This window comes from Passer domesticus, chromosome 4 (assembly GCF_036417665.1).
Source record: "Passer domesticus isolate bPasDom1 chromosome 4, bPasDom1.hap1, whole genome shotgun sequence".
Taxonomy (NCBI): Eukaryota; Metazoa; Chordata; class Aves; order Passeriformes; family Passeridae; genus Passer; species Passer domesticus.
In genome coordinates, this window is record NC_087477.1 from 78592134 (window position 1) to 78600751 (window position 8618).

The window sequence follows — 8618 nt, forward strand, 5'->3', positions numbered from 1 at the left end:
GTACATACCAAGTGCACACACACTGAATGCTTGCTGAACTGAATTATTGCATTCTTGCTCACCGGTTTGATAAACAAGGACTAAATGGAGGGCTTTGGCTCCTCTTCAGACTCAGTAACTTTTGAGTTTCTGTCATGATTTATGAATTTTGTCTTTTATATCCTGATCTGGCAAACTGTGATGTTCAGGTAATCCTATTACTGCTCTTTTTATTTCCTTGTCTGATTAGAGTTGTCAATCCAGGGACTTGAATTCTGCCTTCTTCAATTTTAAAATTATAGGGGAAAAAGGTGCAGAGATATTAGAAATCCATTTATCTAACAAATGCATCAATTTTTGGCATCATAACAAGTCTGCAAGAGACTTAAAAAACTCTATCTCCACATGTCAAGTCTGTTCTGTAAATTGGGTAGACTTTCTGAAGGTGTCCAGTACTGCAGGCATTCCAATCTGCTCAGCAAAACCCCCTCACTGCCCCCTGACCTTGCTGCTGGAAATGTTTCCTAATAACCATTAGGAACATGAATCCAGAGAGCATTGCTGTTTGTGCTGCTCCATGGACACAGAGAACAAACCATTCCCTTCTTTTCCACTGCAGCTTTTTATGTATTCAAAGACCTATAGCCCATTTCCACTCTGTCCTTATGCTAAGCAATCCCAGTTTGTTCTGTCTTTCCTTGTAGGTTACGACTGATATAGATTTTTTTTTGCTATCAACTGCTCATTCCTCTGTGCTTGATCTCAGACTTGTAATCAGAGTTTCTACCAGCAGACAGGAAAGGCACATAGGTGAGTGTCTTCAGATTCCACCTCTTAGAGCTGATATTTACTCTGTTATTTGTAAAGGCTGCAAAAAGCAGCAGGGGACCTGAAGTGGGATCAGCTGAAGGGGGGGAATAATCAGTTACAGAATAGAGTGTACAGTGGTGTCTGCAGGTGGTTGAACAGTGATCATAATGACTCTTCATCCACAGTTAATTGTTACCTGCATTTAGATTCTCCTTTGCCCTCCCTGTTCATTTTCATTGTACTATGCATGTACATTTTGTACTGAACCATTAACAATACTGCGAGGAACAGGATGGGCAGAGTAACTCAACATTTGTCAAGCTGCATGAAATAGTATCTAGAGTGTTTAATAAAATTATCGGCAGAGTCCATTTACTGTCTCAGAGAAGTTTTGAGAAAAAGAAGATTTTTTTTCTCAAGGTGAGCCATTGACTGTCTTTTGTGAGCATTGAGTATCCATGAGTTCCTGTCTCATACAGAAAAAAGTTCCTCTTTTATATGTAGGGGCTTTCACCCTCTAGATCATCCCCAAGGCTGGCCCCTTGTCCCTTCCTTGTGCCCAGCACTGAACATGTATTTTCATTTTTAGCAATATTTTAATAATCAACAAATGAAACAGAAGTATATTTCTGGGCTGGTCAGAAGCTCTGTGTCACAGCAGAAGCAGCAACTGTAAGCAGTCACCTCCCAAAACCAAAATGCTGACCAGCCTTCAGATCTTGTCTTAGGGAATATTTAATTTTTGTAATCATATTGTGGAGGAACTTACCTGCTGGGCTGTGAGACGTGGTGCAGAGGGAGGGAAGAGGCACAGCCCACAGGGGCTGAACAAATTCAGAGTTCTCTTCTCAATCACTCTACACCCAAACACCATCCTGACAGAGATCTTCTGGGTAAGCACAGAAGACAATCAATAAAGTATTAATATGTTCATTTTCTAGATGGGGAGCTGGCTCATGGGCATGTAGGTATCTATTCCAAAGCCACAACTTAACTTAATTTTCTGCTTATTAGCCCAGTGCTCTGACCACAAAATTGCTCTGGGTGTGAAAGTTCCCATAATGGTGAACCAGCAGAAAAACAGGGTCAAACCCTCATTTGCCTGATAAAAAGAAATGTCTGCAGGCCAGGAAGGCAGCTGTGGGGCTTGGAGAGCTGCTTTTGCAGTCAAAGGTGTCAAACAGTCTGGTCACTGAGTGACACTCATATCTTTCATCACACGCCCCATCTTTCCTGTCCCCCATCCCTCTCAGTGCCAGCTTCAGGGACAGCTGTCATTTTGCAGGATCACTCCCAAAAAAAGGCTAAGGGACAATGTGACAGGAAGGATGCTCAGTCTGAATGGAGGACTCCATACTGATGGCAAGACAAATATCCTCCACGTCTAAAAGTGAAAACAGATATCAGAAATCCCATTCTCCACCATGATGGATTAAATGATTCTGTGGTTCACTCAAAAATGTTGGATGCTGCAAGCTATCCAAATCTGACACCACCACAACCACCTGAGTTAATTTTATAGGGCCAGCTGTGAAAACTGACCATGGGCTCCCCCCTGGAAGTGAATGACAGAGTGCTGGACCTGGATGAAGATCACCACACTCTGCAGAGCATTGGCTATGGGCTCACATTCTCTGTGCAGCTTTCAGAGTCTCTTCTCTAGTTTTTCATGTTCTGCATACTGAATTATCACTTGGAAGATGAGGAGTATGAACAAAAAATATACCAAAGGTATCTAGTCTATTTTTTGCACACGTTAAAATGAAAATTACAGGAAACCATGCAAAAGCAATTACCTTTTAATACACTTATAGACTCCCATCTTGCTGATGAAGAATCTGCTAAAGGCACCTTGCTCCATCTACACAGCACAAGGCTTTTGCTGGGCATGAGCTACATGCCATTCTGGGATGGACAACCAAATCATAGCATGCTTGGAAAAGGAGGGGAAGAAAACTGAAATGATCTGGATCTAATGAGTTCTGAACACCCTAATTTCTGCATGAGAAAATTTCCATATTTAATCTACAGAAGATTTTCCCTCCAGCAACAGCCAAACACACAGAGGGGGACAGACACCTGCATGAGAAGAAACTTAGATGGGATCACACATTTTGGAACACCTTAGGGTTCCACTGTCTGAAGTGGCAGAGAATGTGGTGATTGCCATAGATGTGGAATCCAGCTCAGCTACTTTTGCACTGGCTGTGAGGACTGCACATGGCCCATGATGCCTAATTAACAGTTCACCATCTGCAAGCTTTCCCTTTGTATGAAGGAAATATTTTAAAAAATAGGGATTATAGTGCAATTCCCTGGGCAGGAAGGGAGGCAGTGCAGAGTTGAAGGCAGCAGTCTCTTTATCCAGACAGGTGAATCCAGGGGAGCTGTTCCCAGCCTCAGAGCAGAGGGTGAATCTCAGGCAAGATCAGCAGCATGTTATCTAAAGTACCTTGCTGCCAATGCCTCCTTTCCATCTCAGCTCTGAGAATTCCCTTCATACCCTCTGAGCTGGGCACTGTGAGCACTTACCACTCTCAATGCTGAATTTCCCCTGAGCTGATTGAGGCTTTGCCAAATGGGATTTTGTTCCCTTTTGGCGATTTTTCTGTTAGCTTTACAGCAAGGATGTCACATCTTTTCTTTAGCTGGGCGTGTTACACTTGATTGCATTAAGGTGTATCTGATGGCACCAACACAGAGCAAGATTCAAAGTCTTGCAACATGTTCCAGCACAGACAGCATTATGAACTTACACACAGCTCTGTTTAGATCTCATATCGAATATCCTCTGGCATCAGATCTGAAATTCATTCTGTATGGCAACCAAAGAAACGCTCTATCTGCCTGAATAACAAAAAATGAAGAGAGAAAGAGCTTTGCTGTATCACCAGCTCCAATCTGGACAAATGGCAAACATCCCAGCAGCCCCATTGCTGCAAGCCCTGTGCTGTTCCCACAGCCCTCTCCCTCTCCCCACATCTTCTTTTCCTCTCTCCTGCCTGGGCTCCCTTTTTTTCCATAAAGGGCTTTCCAGTCATCCTAACCCTGGGGTGTCTCTCCACCTTCTTGCAGATGAACAATGGTCTGGTCCTTTTCCTTCCACTGGTCTGGATGGTGATGGGATGTCTCTGCCTGCCCTTTGCTCAACAGGGTTACAGTGAGAGCATTAGCTTGGGCACAGGCAGCAAATTTGGTAAATCCTAACTCCTCTGTGTGTCCATAGTGTGTGAAATTATTATATTCCCCCATTAAAAATTTTCCAGCTTTGGAAGGAGACCAGGATTATACTTCACTGAGCTGCTGTGTGCCTGTATGAACGTTTTACATAATGCCATTAGCCCCCAGAATTCCCTGAACTCGCTCCAGACCTTCCCAATGGGATTCTCTGGTGTGGAAGGTGACGTGTGGATGTAAAACATCATTGTTGGCCTGTCTGTAATGGTACAGTGGAGAATTAAAATTCTGAGTTATAGTTTCTGAGCACGATTTCAGACAGCGTGTTAAAGGAGCTGGGTCATTGCTTTGATAGCTCTGACTGTGAATTGCTCAGGTCTGCTCAAGCATGCAACCCCTCTGTGAGCCACTCTGTGCTTGACAGTGCCACCAGTCCCACACCATGTCTCCTCCAGCCACACCTCTCACCATGGAGCTCCATGTGGCCTCCCTTCCCATGGAGGAGACCCAGCTGCACGGTTTCCTGAGATTTTGTGTCCCTCTGATTCTCCTGAGAGGGTCCCAGCTGTCTGGGGTGGCTGCTGATCTCCCCTCCAGCCCAGCAAACCCTGCAGCCTGGGGAGCCTCACAGGAGTGGCACAAAAGGTACAAAACCCTTACAGTGTTTTGTAATTAGGAAATATTCGACTTCTGATTGTGATGGCGAGGATTGTAACATCTGTATTGTCTCACCCTTCATATGAGACTGAAAATGGAATAAAAGGTTTTTGAAATGCCTCTCAGTTGCCCCATCTCTGTGCCAGAAAAGGGCTAAATCCAACAGGGACCAACCAACTGAGCACCAAGTGTTTGTTGGCATCCAGCTCCAGCTTAGCAGGGATAATTTCTCCCTCCATCCTCACTGAGGGCTGTGCAGAGGCCAAAAGGGGACAGGAATGCACAGCCAGAGCTTTCTGGCAGCCACTTTGAGTGCAGATTAACTCAGTGCTTGCCCCCTTGCTAACTCCAAGCACCTTGGACCTCCCTGCTGCCCCAGGAGGCTTCCCCTTGTCCTGGGGCAGTATTTGGAGATGCTCTCCACATCCCCATGGCCCCACTGAGGGAGGAATTACAGGGTCAGGATGTGCCAGCACCTCAACCAAGCCTGTCCAGGCACCGCTGAGGGCAGTGCTGTGTATCAGAGAGCTGGATAGACCAGAAAGCTTGGAGAGCCCCAAGAGGAGGTAAAAGAAAGCCCTGTTAAATCATTGCTTTTCAAAGAACCTACCCTGGAGCTAGCTAACTGATCCTGTCAGATCTTTCCTAAGTCAGATAAGAAAAATAATCTGGCAGTAGTCATCAAAGGCAGAATGATGCATTAAAAAGTCCATTGTGAGGAGACCTTGGAATCAAAGGTAAAGGGTTTGCAGGCAAGACTGGTGGGATCCACAAGCACCATGGAAATTTTCACTCCCTTCCTGGTTGTAGGAAGCAGGTTTGCCTTGCTGCCTTTGACTGAGAGCTGCTTTTCCCATTGACAGCAGACACCTCCTGACCTCCCTGTCTCACATGGTGACTCATTTCCAGGGAAAGAGGGATAAAGAAAGGAAAGACCATTAAGGCAATACTCAATCCTTTGCTATTATTCCAGCTTAGTGGGAAACAAGTGAAGGCTACGTAAAGGTAAAGACAAGGGTCTTGATTTATCCTGATAACCCTTTCCCAAACTCCTGCTCTTGGTCCTGTTGCAGATGTGGCTGGGCCAGCAGAGTGGTGATCTGAGCCAGAGTGCCTGCTCTTATGTTCTGACTTTTCATGACAATAGAAAAAATAACCAACAACATGGTGCTTTAAATCACTAACTTGCCCTCACACTCCCTTCTGAGGCACATAAACAGGATGTCACTACCTGCATTTACAGTTTGTGAAAATGGGATAAAATTGTTCCATGAGATGCTTCATCCCTTGAAGCTGCGTGGTTCTCACCTGTGCACGTGTCAGAACTGGCCAAGGAAGATTGGGGTCCTTTCATTGAAGGCCTGAAGTGAAAAAAAACCAGGACAGAGCAGCAGAAATGGGAGCTCTGCAAACACAAGGCGTTGCCATAGGATGAACTCATGTCTTGCCAGCGTGCCCATAAGCCAGAGATCTTGTCTCACGTTGCCATATGTCACACACTATACATAAATCAGTTTGGTTTTGGCTGCCTACTACTTCTCTTATAATCTCTTGTGTATCTTTCCATGTGTAATTATGAGTCAAGCCCTTGGAGGAGAGGGAAAGTCATTAAATGTCCTGCTGGCATTTCCTTTGAGAAGAAACTGCATCTGCCACTGGAGATGCTGGAGGAAGATGTGGGAAAAGGAGAAGTAAAAAGAGGAGAAGCTACACCTCCAGGTTAAAATCCAAAGGTAAGCAAGCAGCTTTTGATTCCATTCATGACCTGTTTGGAACCCAGCTCCAATGAAAAGAAACCAAACAAAACAAACCACATGTCATGAAAAACCACCACCAGTGAGGAGGAGAGAGGTTACAGATAATGGTCCATCCTCTCCTTCCCTCTGACATGTTGGTGTTATCTTGGCTGCTGAACAATCTAAGATGGCAATAACACTGCATTGCTGCTTTGCACTTGTGCCAGAATGCCAGTTTCACATTTCCAGACTAAGGACAGGGTTTTGTGGGCATTACCTGTGGAGTCATACTGGACCTTCTGGGCCAGGCTGTGAGGGGTTCCTGCTGTTCCACAAGGGTGTGTGATGTGAACATGGGGATGAATAATTCAGGGCACATGTGTCAAAGCCATAAAAAGGTGTATTAGGGGCCCCTATAGAATTTACCTGGAGTTATATACATACTGTAGCTCCTGTATCTGTGCCACTACAGGGTTTGAGTCCTCACTTTGGTTCCATGCTGAAAAAGAAAAAGGCTGAGGAGAGGCAGCTCATGGTGCTGATGTCCCAGGTGCCACAGTGGGTGAATGTTGTGGGCTGTGCCTGAGGAGATCTCCTGCTCCTGGACTGGTTATCAGGTGTTCCAGTGGTTTTCCAAGGGAAAGGAAGAGGAATAGCCAAATCAGTTGTGGATAGATAGTCAGGACTCACCTTGCCTAATTGCAGATGTCTGTATGGAAGATGTCTGCCCCTGAGCCCTGCCAGGCAGGGCTCGTTTCATCACTCAGATGCAGGTATTGAATTAAAGAGGCTCTGAGAAATCCAGTTTCTCTCCCCTGATGAGAAGAGGAGCCTGGGGCTGGCTCAGATGGAGCGAGGGGCTGGGCAGACACCTGCCTGTGATCAGGTGAGTGTCACCTACTTGGCCCCTGAGCGCGCTGCACCTTGGTTGCTGCTCCAGGAGCAGAAACAATTTTCAGGAAAAGTGACTCTCCAGGTCAAGAAGCCTCACTGGCCATGCTGCCCTGGTGTCCACACCAGCCCTCACAGCACCAGCACAATTCCTCACTGCCTGGAGCCGGCAAGGTCCCACCTGCAGGGCAGACTGCAGGGACAGAAGCTGCAGAGCTGCCAAGGGCCCTTGGCATTGGCAGCTGCTCTCAGCCAGAGGAGGGGATTGCTTGTAAATGCCACATCCTGGAAACAGAAACTTTCCTTCAGACAGGGTTCATGTTTACATTTTTCCACAAATATTTGAGTTCCTTTAAAAGCTGGTTTGGTCTTATCTTGCTTATCTTTTCTCACCATAAAATTTTCATGAGTAGTTATTAATTTAAAAAGCTTTTTAAAATTCTTTTCCTAAGGGGAAAAAAATTCAAAATCAAACATTTTGGCTTATAGTACGATTTAGTGCATTAAAACACTAAGATTTTGGGAAAAAAAGTATTGAAAATATGTCCACATGCTGATGCTTTCAATTTATGAATGTTTTGCAAGATATAATTTCCAGGAAAATTATTGTATTTTAGCTTTTCATTAAAGTTTTAGGAATAAATAACTGAAACAGGAGAATATCCTGCAAGTGGGAAATTCTGGTTTCTAAAGAGGTGTGTTCATGATTGAACCAACTATTGTGCAGAAAGCCATAGTCTGATTTGTGTAATGACCCTCACAAATACTATTGAGAGATCTAGTGTATTTCTACATAATTACAATCAAATAGTGACCATTCTCCATCATTTATAATGTCTTTCATTATGTTCTCAAAAGTGCTTGTAACATTTGTTAAACTAAAGTGTGCTCTCACCCTCTGCTCCTTTTGAATATTTGAAGCTATTTTAAACTCCTGAGGGAAGGGATTTAAATTGTCAAAGGAAAAAAAGAAGGATTTTAAAATAAAACAATTATCCCAGCGACCGCTGTTCATATTAATCAAGGATAGTTTCTTAGCTGAGTTTTTGTTTACCAAACTCACTTTTCCTTGCTCCATGCTAATTATGAGGATTGCTAGATTATGTATTTGGAGGTTTTGTTTGATTGTTTGTTTCCAAACAAGGTTAAAGTATCTTTGAGAACACTTGATAATGAAAAATTACCTCCTCCCCTTCTTACCTAAGTCACTGACACCTCTTTGCAACATGCCTTGCTTTTTTACTCATTTCCACTTACCATGGCCCAGACATAACACTAGACCCCAACCAAAGGGCACTTAGCCAATGTTTTTAATAGCATTTCATCTTTAAAATCTACAAAACCCAGCCTGGAGATGTTAAAACATGA

At 44.3% G+C, this 8618-nt stretch overlaps 1 long non-coding RNA gene across 1 annotated transcript; it reads left to right on the forward strand.

The window, feature by feature from the left end:
• Nucleotides 1–629: 629 nt before the first annotated feature.
• On the forward strand, nt 630–7191 carry LOC135300124 (uncharacterized). Its single transcript, XR_010362006.1, has 3 exons — nt 630–789; nt 5487–6356; nt 6832–7191. It is a non-coding gene; the product is annotated as an uncharacterized LOC135300124 (long non-coding RNA).
• Nucleotides 7192–8618: the final 1427 nt, after the last annotated feature.